Here is a 12,893-nt window from a genome sequence, read left to right as displayed (position 1 = left end):
AAGTTTTATTCCCAACTCTTGTTGAAGATGAGGATGTCATCTAGATAAAAAACAATGAATGAGTTGGTGAAGAGCTGAAAGATGTCATCAATTAACCTCATAAAAATAGTAGGGGCATTTGTCAACTCGAAGGGCATAACCAACCATTCAAAAAGGCCTTCCTTGGATTTGAAGGCAGCCTTCCATACATCTGTGGGCTCTATTGGAACTCGACGATAACTAGATTTCAGATAGATCTAGTTGAAACACTTGGCCCCCTTAAGTTGGTCTAGAAGGTCATCAATCTATGGGATTGGATACATGTTCCTGAAAATGATTTTTCTTAATGCCAGATAATCAATGCATAGCCTCTAAGTCCCTTCATTCTTCTGTACATGTACAATTGGGCTCCCACAAAGCGAGGAACTTGGTCCAGTCTGTTATTTTTGCAACAACTCCTGCATTTTCCACTTGATCTCTTCATTTCCCAGAAGGGAGTGGAAATATATCGAACCATTGGGTAGAGGTGGTCCAAGAGTTAGGTCGATCAAATGTTTGACCTAATAATGCAATTTAAGCTACCCCTGTGGGTGAGGAGAAGATGTCCTTGTATTCTTCCATGACCATATCCACCTTCTCCTACTGCGTGGAGGAACCCTTCCGGAGGGCCATGGATATGGCTACTATATTCCCCTTACTTTGAGAGTGAATAACAAAGAAAACAAATTTCCCAGTCTGGGAGATAATCTTACTACATTTCTTAGTAGAGATCAAAGAGATGGTAGTAGTCGAGGCTACCTCCGGTATCCTATATAACTTAATACCAAAAGAGATAATAACAGAGTATGGTTTAAACTCATATATAACATGTCTCTTCCATAAGTATTTTTGTCCTAATAATACATCACAAACTTCATGAGGAGAAATATCACAAAGTACATCATCCATGAAGGGCTTGATGCTATAGGGAAGGTGGCACTGATGGATGACGTGAAGATCTCGTCCTTGGTCAAGCCACCCGATGGTGTATGAATGTAGATGTGTTATAGTCAGTAGGCCCAACCTCTTCATGACCTCTATTGAAATGAGGCACTTTTGGCTACCATTTTCGAAAATGAACTATAGTGGAGAACCCTTCACCCACATCTATGAGTGGAATAGGTGTTCCCCTCCTTTAGATATTTAGGATATTTATTCTAGATCTTGGTGGTGGCTAGAGTGGCACTAGGCTCTTCATCAATGATATTATTCCATTTATCATTCCTCTTGTCTGGTTCTAACTCAGAGTCGGAACATGCATCTAACTTCTAAGCCTTTAGCTCGACGATCAGCGACTACCTGGCCCAACACTCACTTGTGTTGTGAGTGGAGATCTTATGGAACTCACACCACTTTCCTATGTCCATCTTATTCTTTGCTTGCATATCCAGTGGGTTATCCTTGGTCACTCTACCTTGGCTTTTCCCTTTTCTCTGCAGTTTCGCGCGCCTTTCCCTTGCTTGGGATTCACAGTTCCAAAGTCTCAATTTTTCTGTTTAAACTTCTGCTCAATCTTGACAACATATCTGTATGTCATGCTGAGCAAAGAGATGTCCAAGAACTCCATCTCATCTTGGATGTACCTATTAATGCAGCCGCAGTATTTGAGTACCAAATGTTTCTCAGAATCCTTGATACCCAACTTCATGCTAAGGGTATGAAAAACATTGGTAAACGCCGACATGTCTTGGTCCCTTCCTTACCACAACATGGTCCACTTTATGTATTTATCCTCATAGCTCCAAAAAGGGTAGTACTTCTCCTTGGTGGTGTCCCAAAATGAACTCCATGTGGGTGCAACCGAAAATAGTGAGGGTGTACTTTTGTCCTTCTTCTCACTATAGGTTTCCCACCTATCCTTGATGTGGGGGGCGACTTTGAGAAGTGCAAAAGAAATATTTTCTCGACTCAAAAAATCATGAATATAAAAATATCATTCTAGTAGATTTAAACATTTATCTATGACATCTACATCTATCTAACCCTGAAATTTAGGGATGTCAAAGATAACTTGTATCTTAAATCTTATGGCACTTCCAGAGTAGCCGCAAGAAGGAGATATATCACCCCTAGATAGTTGTTGAAGGATTTGGGCATACTTGTCCATCATCGCATTCCTTTGTCACTCGAGGCCTTCTTCAAGCAATATTTTGAAAGGATCTCCTACCCCCTTGTCTTTCTTATCTTCCTCCATGGGAGGCCATTGATATTTCTAAGATGGTCTTGCAAAGGTTCAAACAGTTTGAGCCCTAACTCCTTATATCTCGACCTCATTGGGGACATGCAAAGAAAAACAGGGAAGGAGTAGACTTCTCTAATACCAATAATCAAAACTTAAATAGGAGCACAATAAAAGATAGATATATCCACAAATACAGAGATGCAGTAGAAATAATACTTCATTAAATTAATATAAAATATTGGAATATGCTTACAAACAGAATGGAAATAACACTAGCTCAAGCGATGGTAGCTTATCTCTAAGAAGTGATGTGGTGTCTACATGCCTTTGAATTGTCTTACAATGAGGCTCAAAGGTTTATTTATTATTGAGAAGCAATGTAAAACCCTAAACATCCAAAAACCTCACCCTAGGAGATGAAGCACCAAAACTATGGGCCCCGTTTGGGTAAATTGGTACATCAACTTCTCGAGGTCGGAAATTTGGCATACAATCTATCCAAGGATTACAAGTTTCGAGTGGATAACATGAGTCCACCCATGTTATCTATGCTTTTCCCAGTCTGGGTGATGATCTTATTGCATTTCTTAGCAAAGATCAAAGAGATGGTGGTAAGCGGGGCTACCTCCAGTATCTTGTATAAGTTACTACTCAAAGAAATAATAACAAAGCAGGGTCTAGAATCATATACAACATGCCACTTCCACAAGTATAGTTGTCTTAATAATACGTCACAAACTTCTGGAGGAGAAACATCACACAATACCTCATCTGTGAAGGGCTTGATGTTGTAGGGAAGGCATCACTGCTAGCAGACACGAGCATCTCGTCCTTGGTGAAGCCACCCAATGCTGTACGGGTGCAGATGTGTTGTAGTCATTATGCCCAACCACTTCACGAACTCTGCTGAGATGAGGTTCTTTTGGCTTCCGTTGTTGATAATGAACTACAACGGAGAACCATTCACCCACATTTGTGAGTGGAATAGGCGTTCCCCCTCCTCTGAATCTTCATGCTTAATCTTCTAAATATTGGTGGTGGCCATAGTGGCCCTAGGATCCACATCAATGATGTTCTTCCCTTTAGAATTTCCCTTGTCTGGTTCTGACTAAGAGTCAAAACATGCATCTGACTCGGATGCCTTCACCTCAGCCACTAGTGACTGCTTCGCCTGTCACTCACTTATGTTGTGAGTGGAGCTCTTATGGAACTCACACCACTTTCCCACATCCTTCTTTGTCTTCATGGTGTTGTTCCTTGCTTTTGGCTTCGATGGGTTATCCTAGTTCACCTTGCCTTGGGTCTTACCATTACTCTGCGATTTAGGGGCACTTTTCGATTTCTTCAGATTCGCAGATCTGAAGTATGGTTTTGAGATCATATGGTTATGCTGTAAGGCACTATAGTTCCTATATTCATTGTGATTCCCACAATGATATGAAACAATATTAGTGCCTGGATCAGCCACTGCAAGAGGAATACACATAGCCACACATAGCCATCTGCATCATTATTTTTTGTTTTAAACATCCACAAGCAAGTTGGCATATTATATGCATCATTACATTTTTTTATTTTAATAATTTTAAAATGGTCTCATCGCCAAATTGAGATATGATAACCATATTTTTTTTTATTTTAATAATTTTAAAATGGTCTCATCCAAAGTAAACATAGTCCACTTTATGTATTTATCCTCATAGCTCTGGAAAAGGTAGTACTTCTCCTTGATGGTGTCCCGAAATGAACTTCATGTGGGTGCAACCAAAAATAGTGAGGGTGTACTTTCATCCTTCTTCTCACAGTAGGTTTCCCACTAGTCCTTGATGTGGGGGGCGACTTTGAGAAGTGCAAAAGAAATATTTTCTCGACTCAGAAAATCATGAATAAAAAAATATCCTTCTAGTAGATTTAAAATTTATCTATGAAATCTGGATCTATTTAACCCTCAAATTTAGGGATGTCAAAGCTAACTTGTATCTTAATTCTTGTGGCACTTCCAGAGTAGCTGCTAGAAGGAGATGTATCACCCTTGGATAGCCACTGAAGGATCCGGGAAAACTTGTCCATCATCGCATTCCTTTGTCACTCAAGGCCTTCTTCAAGCAATATTTCAAAAGGATCTCCTACCCCCTCGTCTTTCTTATCTTCCTCCATGGGAGGCCATTGAGATTTTTGAGGCTGGTCTTGCAAAGGTTCAAGCAATTCGAGCCCTAACTCCTTATATCTCAACCTTGTTGGGGACATGCAAAGAAAAACAGGGAAAGAGTAGACTTTTCTAATACCACTAATCCAAACTTAAATAGGAACGCAATAAAAGACAGATATACCCACAAATACAGATATGCAGTAGAAATAATACTTCATTTCATTAATATAAAATATTGAAATATGCTTACAAACAGAATGGAAATAACACTAGCTCAGGCGATGGTAGCTTATCTCTAAGAAGCGATGTGGTGGCTACATGCCTTTGAATTAGCTTACAATGAAGCTCAAAGGTTTATTTATTATTGAGAAGCAATGGAAAACCATAAACATCCAAAACCTCAGCCTACGAGATGAAGCACCAAAACTATGGGCCCCGTTTGGGTAAATCGGTACATCAACTCCCCGAGGTCAAAAATTTGGCATACAATCTAACAGAGGACTACAATTTTCAAGTGGATAACATGGGTCCACTCATGTTGTCTCTGCTTTTCCCAAACATTTTTGTTTAGTGCCTTAAAACGGCTCCAGAAATTGAGGACCCAAAAAACTGCCAAAAATAGTAAATTGTGCTACAATTAAGGAAACTGAAAAAATGAGAGAGACAGTGGTGGGGCTCCAAGTGGAATAGGTAGGTCGACACCAACATCCACCTGGATTAGTCCTCCCACGTTATGAAGAAATGGTCCCCATTTCATTGAGTGCCTCCATCAGTTGGGGAAACTTCTGTTGAACTTGGTCCTTGGTGAGCCACTTGCCTTGGTGTAGGAGTTGGCTAGCTTTGACAACCTGCTATAGTTGGATCTTTTGCTGGCAGTTCTCTTGATCTGTGTGTTGATAATATGATCATTTGTGGCATGTTCCATGCAGTCTAGGTTTAAATCTATTGGTGTGCACTGTTTTGCAATGTCTAATGTGTGCAGCAATGGTGGGAAGTATGGCTGAAGGTAGTCCACATTGAACACTGGGTGCAGGCCAAGGAATAAGGGAATGTTGATCTGAAAACCATTTTCACCCACTGACTTGGTAATGGTGTAAGGACCATATTGGATTTGTCTGAGCTTCCGATGGGCTCCACTAAGGTGTTATTTCTACACATGAAACCAAACTTTGTTGCCCACATGAAACTTGTGTGGCACCTTATGTTGATCATGTCACTGCTTGTAATTGGCATTTGACTTCTCCAAGATGTTCTGAACCCGCTCAAAGAATTTTTGGATGCATTCAATAAATCTGGTCACTTTATCAGCCTTAGAAAATACATGTGTGGATTTTTTCTATGTAGTCGCATGAGCCATGAAAACATCAACCAAACATAATGGTTGAAATCCTAGACCCACTCGAAAGGGATTTCGATAAGTCGAGTTGTGGAGAGCTCTTTTATAACTGTTCTAGACATATAGGAGACTCTCATCCTAGGTTCGAGGATGCTTGGAGTTTTGCATGCAGATTATGTGCAATATCATCCTATTGATGACCTCCATCTGGTCATCAGTCTATGGATGGGAGGCAAACAAATTGGTGAGCTTGTTGTCCAATAGTGTCTAGAGGCTTGACCAGAATGTGCTCAAAAACCTACTATCCCAATCTGAGATAATGGTCTGTGGGATCCAAAAATGTACCCATACTCATTCAAATAAGAGTTTGGAAGTTTCATCTACTGTGATACTCTTCTTGCAGGTGAATATAGCCATCTTGGAAAATCTATCCACGGCCACAAATACAAAGTCATTACCATGTTTGGTAGAAGGGAAGCCAAGCATATAGTCCATGAAGATGGATTCCCACGGCTGGCTAGGAGTAGGCAGAGGATTTTACATGCCTTACATCTTGATCGTTCGCTTGGTGATGGCACAAAAAGTGTAGGATATAATATATTTTCCAACATTTAGTCAAAGTTTGGGCCAATAAAAGTACTTTCATAATACAATCATAGTTTTCTCCACACCAAAGTGTCCTATGACCCAACTGTAGTGTGCCTCCCAAATCAACTTCTCACACTTTCTTGAAGGAACACAAAGGTGACCTAGGTAGAATAATAATGCATCTTGGAGGTGGAAATCATGAACTTTATTTCTATATACTATAATCTAGTAATTGGAGGCAAACTTTGGATCATTTTTGTATAGTTGTAGCCATCCAGAGGTCTCATGGCCACAAGAGTTGGGAACAATAGTCAGTGCTACAACTGGGGGTCGACTAAGGAATTCTACGATATTATTGGTGCTTCCTATTTTGTATTTAATGTTCAAGTGGAATTGTTGCAGATATGTAGACCAATTCTGATGGTGATCATTTTGCAACTTCCCTTGTGTCTTTATAAATTGAAGAGGTCAGTGATAAGTGTGGATGACTGTCTCCTTCCCCATAATGTAATGCTTCCTTTGCTAGTAAGCCTACAAGATGAAATACATCTCTTTATCATAGGTGTGGTACTTCTAAATTGTATTTGAAAGTGTCTCACTATGATAAGGCACTAGATGCCTGTGCCGGCTGAGGACTACACCAATAGTATAGTCTGAGGCATCTGTCTCGATTTCAAAATGGCTACTACAGGTCTTGAAATCTGAGTACCGGTGCAGAGCAAAGTTATGCTTGAACTCAATGGACGCCTTCTGTTCGGACTCAGACCAAGAAAATTTTTTCTTTCCCTGCCCTTCATAATCTGACCCAAAGGGCAAGTGATATGGGAGAATCCCAACACAAAACTCCGATAAACATTTGCAAAGCCAAAAAATCTGTGAAGTTTTGTTAGACTGGTCAGGGCTGGACAATCCCGAATGACTTGGATATTAAATATCCACATGCACACCACAATCTTCTATGATGTAACCCAAATATTGGACATGGCTAATGCCAAAGGTGCATTTATCCAATTTGGCACACAATTTGTGTTGTCGAAGTGTTTGAAGGACCTGCCCAATGTGTTGCAAGTGTTCTTTCCAACTCTTGCTGAAGATGGGGATGTCATCTAGATAAACAACTACGAAGTAGTTGGTGAAGGGCCGCAAGATGTCATCCATTAGCCTCATAAAAGTAGTAGGGGCATTTGTCGACCCGAAGGGCATAACCAACCATTCAAAAAGGCCTTCCTTGGATTTGAAGGCGGCCTTCCATATATCTATGGGCTCCTTTGGAACTCGGTGATAGCTAGACCTCAGATTGATCTTTCTGAAACACTTGGACCCCTTGAGTTGGTATAGAAGGTAATTAATCCATGGGATTGGATACTTGTTCCTGACAGTGATTTTGTTTAGTGCCAAATAATTAATGCAGAGCCTCCGGGTCCCATCCTTCTTCTACACAAGTACAATTGTGCTCCCATAAGGTGAGGAACTTGGTTGGATGTGCCCTTTTTTCTACAACTCCTCGATTTTCTGCTTGATCTCTTAATTTTCCATAATCAAGCGATGATATATTAGCCCGTTGGGTAGAGGTGCTCCAAGAGTCAGATCGATCGAATGTTTGACCTGACAGTGCAAAGGTACCACTGTGGGTGAGGAGAGTATGTCCTTATATTCTTCCATGAATGTATCCACCTGCTTCTGCTACGTGGACGACCCCTTCCTAGGGACCATGGATCTTGCTACAATCTTCCCCTTACATTGAGAGTGAATTAGAAATAAAAAAAATTCCAGTTCTGGGAGATGATCTTATTACATTTCTTAGTAAATATCAAAGAGATGGTGGTAGGCGGGGCTACCTCCAGCATCTTGTATAAGTTACTACACTAAGAAATAATAACAAAGCAGGGTCTAGACACATATACAACATGCATCTTCCACAAGTATGTTTGTCTTAATAATACATCACAAACATCCGGAGGAGCAACATCACATAGTGGCTCTAGGTACTGTGACTTCTTGGCCTGTCACTCACTTATGTTGTGAGTGGAGCTCTTATGGAACTCACACCACTTTCCCACATCCTTCTTTGTCTTCATGGTGTTGTTCCTTGCTTGTGGCTTCGGTGGGTTATCCTGGTTCACCTCACCTTGTGTTTTCCCTTTACTCTGCAGTTTAGGGGAACTTTTCCCTTGCTTCAGATTCGCAGATCCAAAGTATGGTTTTGAGATCATATGGCTATGCTGCAAGGCACTATAGTTCCTATATTCGTTGTGATTCCCACAATGATATGAAACAATATTAGTGACTGGTTCAGCCACTACAAGAGGAATACACATAGCCGCACATATCCATCTGCATCATTATTTTTTGTTTTAAACATCCACAAGTAAGTTGGCATATTATATGTGTCATTACTTTTTTTTTATTTTAATAATTTAAAAACGGTCTAATCCCCAAGTTGACATATGATAACCCTATTTTTTTTTTTAATAATTTAAAAATGGTCTCATCCCCAAGTACATGTGGTCCACATTATGTATTTATCCTTGTAGCTTCGGAAAGGGTAGTACTTCTCCTTGATGGAGTCTCGGAATGAACTCCATGTGGGTGTAACAAAAATAGTGAGGGTGTACTTTCATTCTTCTTATCATAGTAGGTTTCCCACCAGTCCTTGATGTGGGAGGCAACTTTGAGAAGTGCAAAAGAAATTTTTTCTCGACTCAAAAAATCATCAATAAAAAAATATCCTTATAGTAGATTTAAACATTTATCTATGACATCTACATCTATCTAACCCTCAAATTTAGGCATGTCAAAGCTAACTTGTATCTTAAATCTTGTGGCTCTTCCAGAGTAGCTACTAGAAGGAGATGTATCACCCTTGGATAGCCATTGAAGGATCTGGGCAAACTTGTCCATCATCACATTCCTTTGTCACTCAAGGCCTTCTTCAAGCAAAATTTTGAAAGGATCTCTTACCCCCTCATCTTTCTTATCTTCCTCCATGGGAGGCCATTGAGATTTCTAAGGCTGGTCTTGGAAAGGTTCAAGCAGTTCAAGCCCTAACTCCTTATATCTCGACCTCGTTGGGGACATGCAAAGAAAAACAGGGAAAGAGTACACTTCTCTAATACCACTGATCCAAACTTAAATAGGAACACAATAAAAGACAGATATGCCCACAAATACATAGATGCAGTAGAAATAATACTTCATTTCATTAATATAAAATATTGAAATACACTTACAAACATAATGGAAATAACACTAGCTTAGGCGATGGTAGCTTATCTCTAAGAAGCTATGTCATGGCTACATGCCTTTGAATTTTCTTACAATTAGGCTCAAAGGTTTATTTATTATTGAGAAGCAATGGAAAACCCTAAACATCCACAAACCTCACCCTAGGAGATGAAGCACCAAAACTATGGGCCCCATTTGGGTAAATTGGTACATCAACTTCCCGAGGTCGGAAATTTGGCATACAATCTATCCGAGGACTACAAGTTTCGAGTTGATAATATGGGTCCACCCATGTTGTCTCTTCTTTTCCCAAACATTTTCGTTAGTGCCTTAAAATGGCTCCAGAAATTTAGGACCCAAAACTAGTAAATTGTGATACAATTAAGGAAACTGAAAGGATGAGAGAGATAGTTGTGGGGCTCCAAGTGGAATAGGTAGGTGGACACGAACGTCCACATGGATCATTCCTCCCCCATTACGAAGCAATGGTCCTCATTTCATTGAGTTCCTCCATGAGATGGGGAAACTTCTATTGAACTTGGTCCCTAGTGAGCCACTTTCCTTGGTGCAGGAGTTGGCCAGCTTTGACAACCCGCTTTAGTTGGATCTTTTGTTGGCAGTGCTCTTGATCTGTGTGTCAATAATATGATCACTTGTGGCATGTTCCATGCAGTTTGGGTTTAAATATGTTGGTCTGAGCTATTTTGCAATGTCTAATGTGTGCAGTAATGGTGGGAAGTATTGTCGAAGGTAGTCCACATTGAACACTAGGTGCAGGCCAAGGAATAAGGGAATGTTGATCTCAAAACCATTTTCTCCCACTAAATTGGTAATGGTGTGAGGACTGTTGGTGAGGTAAATCCCCTCTGCAGACAGAGGCGATCCCACTAGCCCAAAATGGGTCTAGCAACAATCGAACAATACTATCATGCAGGTTCCTAATTGCAAATTAAAGGTGGATTACGAGAACCTACTTGGATTCCAACGCTAGTGTTGTAGGAGAGTTGACGCTCCCGTTCGTTTGCTCTGGCTGGTCACGATCCTCATGATCTCTGTGAATGGACACCTGCACATGCAAAGAACGATACGAATACAAGCATAAAACCCAATAGATGCAACTATATATCAGTTAGAAAAGATATAATTCAATCATCATTATAATGAACAACAAGAATGGAACCATAATGATAGTCATCTATTATTGATAATCAACAAAGGAGTATACAACCGAAGTTCTGACGTCAAATCATCCTTTGGCTGGGTGATCAACTACACATGTCTTGCAAAGCTTGTCGGGATCAGGAACAAGCCTCTCTCTCTCTTTGACTATGAATGCAAAGAAGACTCAACAACAATCTCTCAGACTTTTGACAGTCTCATTCTCCCTATATTCAAAACTAGATTGTCAAATGCACCAGAACAAGCTTTTATAGATGGAGGAGGAGGAAGAGATGCAATGAGTCCAGACATTCATGGGATAAGCATTATCCTCGAAAAGCTATTGTGATGATGATTCTCGACCTCCATGAGATTGACATTATCCCTGAAAAGCCACATGAGTCGAAAGGAAAAAACTCTCGGGCGTGCGTTTGTGAACAAACTTTTCCAAACTTGGTTGGCGCGGGTAATACTCCGAGATAGAGCGCCAATAATCGCGCCCTCTTTGGAGAATTTCCTTCATTGGCGCGGTTGATACACTGTGGATCCGCGCTAATGGAAAAAGGGGACTTTTTAAGGATATTTTGCAGGAGATGTCTTCAAGGCATATGAAGTCCATACTTAGGGGAACATAATGCAAGTGTTTTCAAGTTATGTCACTGCTCACAAGTCCCGGAATGAGTCCTCCAAAGTGCGGGAAAGGGGTAACAGGGACGGTGACCAATGGTGACAAATTACTGTGTAACAAGGACCATATTGGATTTGTTTGAGCTTCCGATGGGCTTCAGTAAGGCGTTATTTCTACATGTGAAGCCAAACTTTGTCGCCCACATGAAACTTGCGTGGCACCTTATGTTGATCATGTCACTAGTTGTAATTGGCATTTGACTTCTCCAAGATGTCCTGAACCTGCTCGAAGCTTTTTTGGATGCATTCAATAAATCTGGTCGCTTTATCAGCCTTAGAAAATACATGTGTGGATTTTGTCTGTGTAGTTGCATGAGGCATGGCAACATCAACAAAACATAATGGTTGAAATCCTAGACCCACTCGAAAGGGACTGCGACAAGTTGAGTTGTGGAGAGCTCTTTTATAACTTTTCTAGAAATATGGAAGACTCTCATCCCAGGTTCGAGGATGCTTGGAGTTGTACATGTGGAGTATGTGAAATATCATCCTATTGATGACCTCCATCTAGTCATCAGTCTATGGATGGAAGGTAAACAAATTAGTGAGCTTGTTGTCCAATACTGTCTAGAGGCTTGACCAGAATGTGCTCAAAAACCTGTTATCCCAGTCTGAGATAATGTTCTGTAGGATCCCAAAATGTACCCATACTCATTCAAAGAAGAGTTTGGAAGTTTCATCTACTGTGATACTCTTCTTGCAGGTCGCCAATATAGCCATCTTGGAAAATCTATCCACGACCACAAATACAAAGTCATTACCATGCTTGGTAGAAGGGAGGCCAGGCATATAGTCCATGAAGATGGATTCCCATGGCTATCTAGGAGTAGGCAGAGGAGTGTACATGCCTTGCATCTTGATCGTTGGCTTGGCGATTGCATAGGAAGTGTAGGATCTGATATATTTACCAATATTTAGTCAGAGTTTGAGCCAATAAAAGTACATTCGTAGTACAATCACAGTTTTCTTCACACCAAAGTGTCCTACGACCTGACTGTAGTGCACCTCCCAAATCAACTTGGCACACTTTCTTGAAGGAACACAAAGGTAGCCTAGGTAGAATAATAATGCATCTTGGAGGTGGAAATCATGAACTTTATTTCTATATACTAGAATCAAGTAATTGGAGGTGAAATTTGGATCATTTTTGTATAGTTGCAGCCATCCAGAGGTCTCATGGCCACAAGAGTTGGGAACAGTAGTCAGTGATGCAACTGGGGGTTGGTTGAGAACTTCTACGACATTATTGGTGCTGCCTATTTTGTATTTAATTTTCAAGTGGAATTGTTGCAGATATGTAGACCACTTCTGATGGTGATCATTTTGCAACTCTCCTTGTGTCTGTATAAATTGAAGAGGTCGGTGATAAGTGTGGATGACTGTCTCCTTCCCCAAAATGTAATGCTTCCTTTGCCAGTAAGCCTACAAGATGGAATACATCTCTTTATCATAGGTGTGGTACTTCTAAATTGTATCCGAAAGTGTCTCACAATGATAGGCCAATGGATGCCCGCGCCAAGTGAGGACTGCACCAATAGTATAGTCTCAGG

Source organism: Pinus tabuliformis, chromosome 4_1 (genome assembly GCF_031772625.1).
Source record: "Pinus tabuliformis cultivar Carrire ecotype Pingquan chromosome 4_1, CPIR1, whole genome shotgun sequence".
Taxonomy (NCBI): Eukaryota; Viridiplantae; Streptophyta; class Pinopsida; order Pinales; family Pinaceae; genus Pinus; species Pinus tabuliformis.
This window is presented reverse-complemented; position numbering follows the sequence as displayed.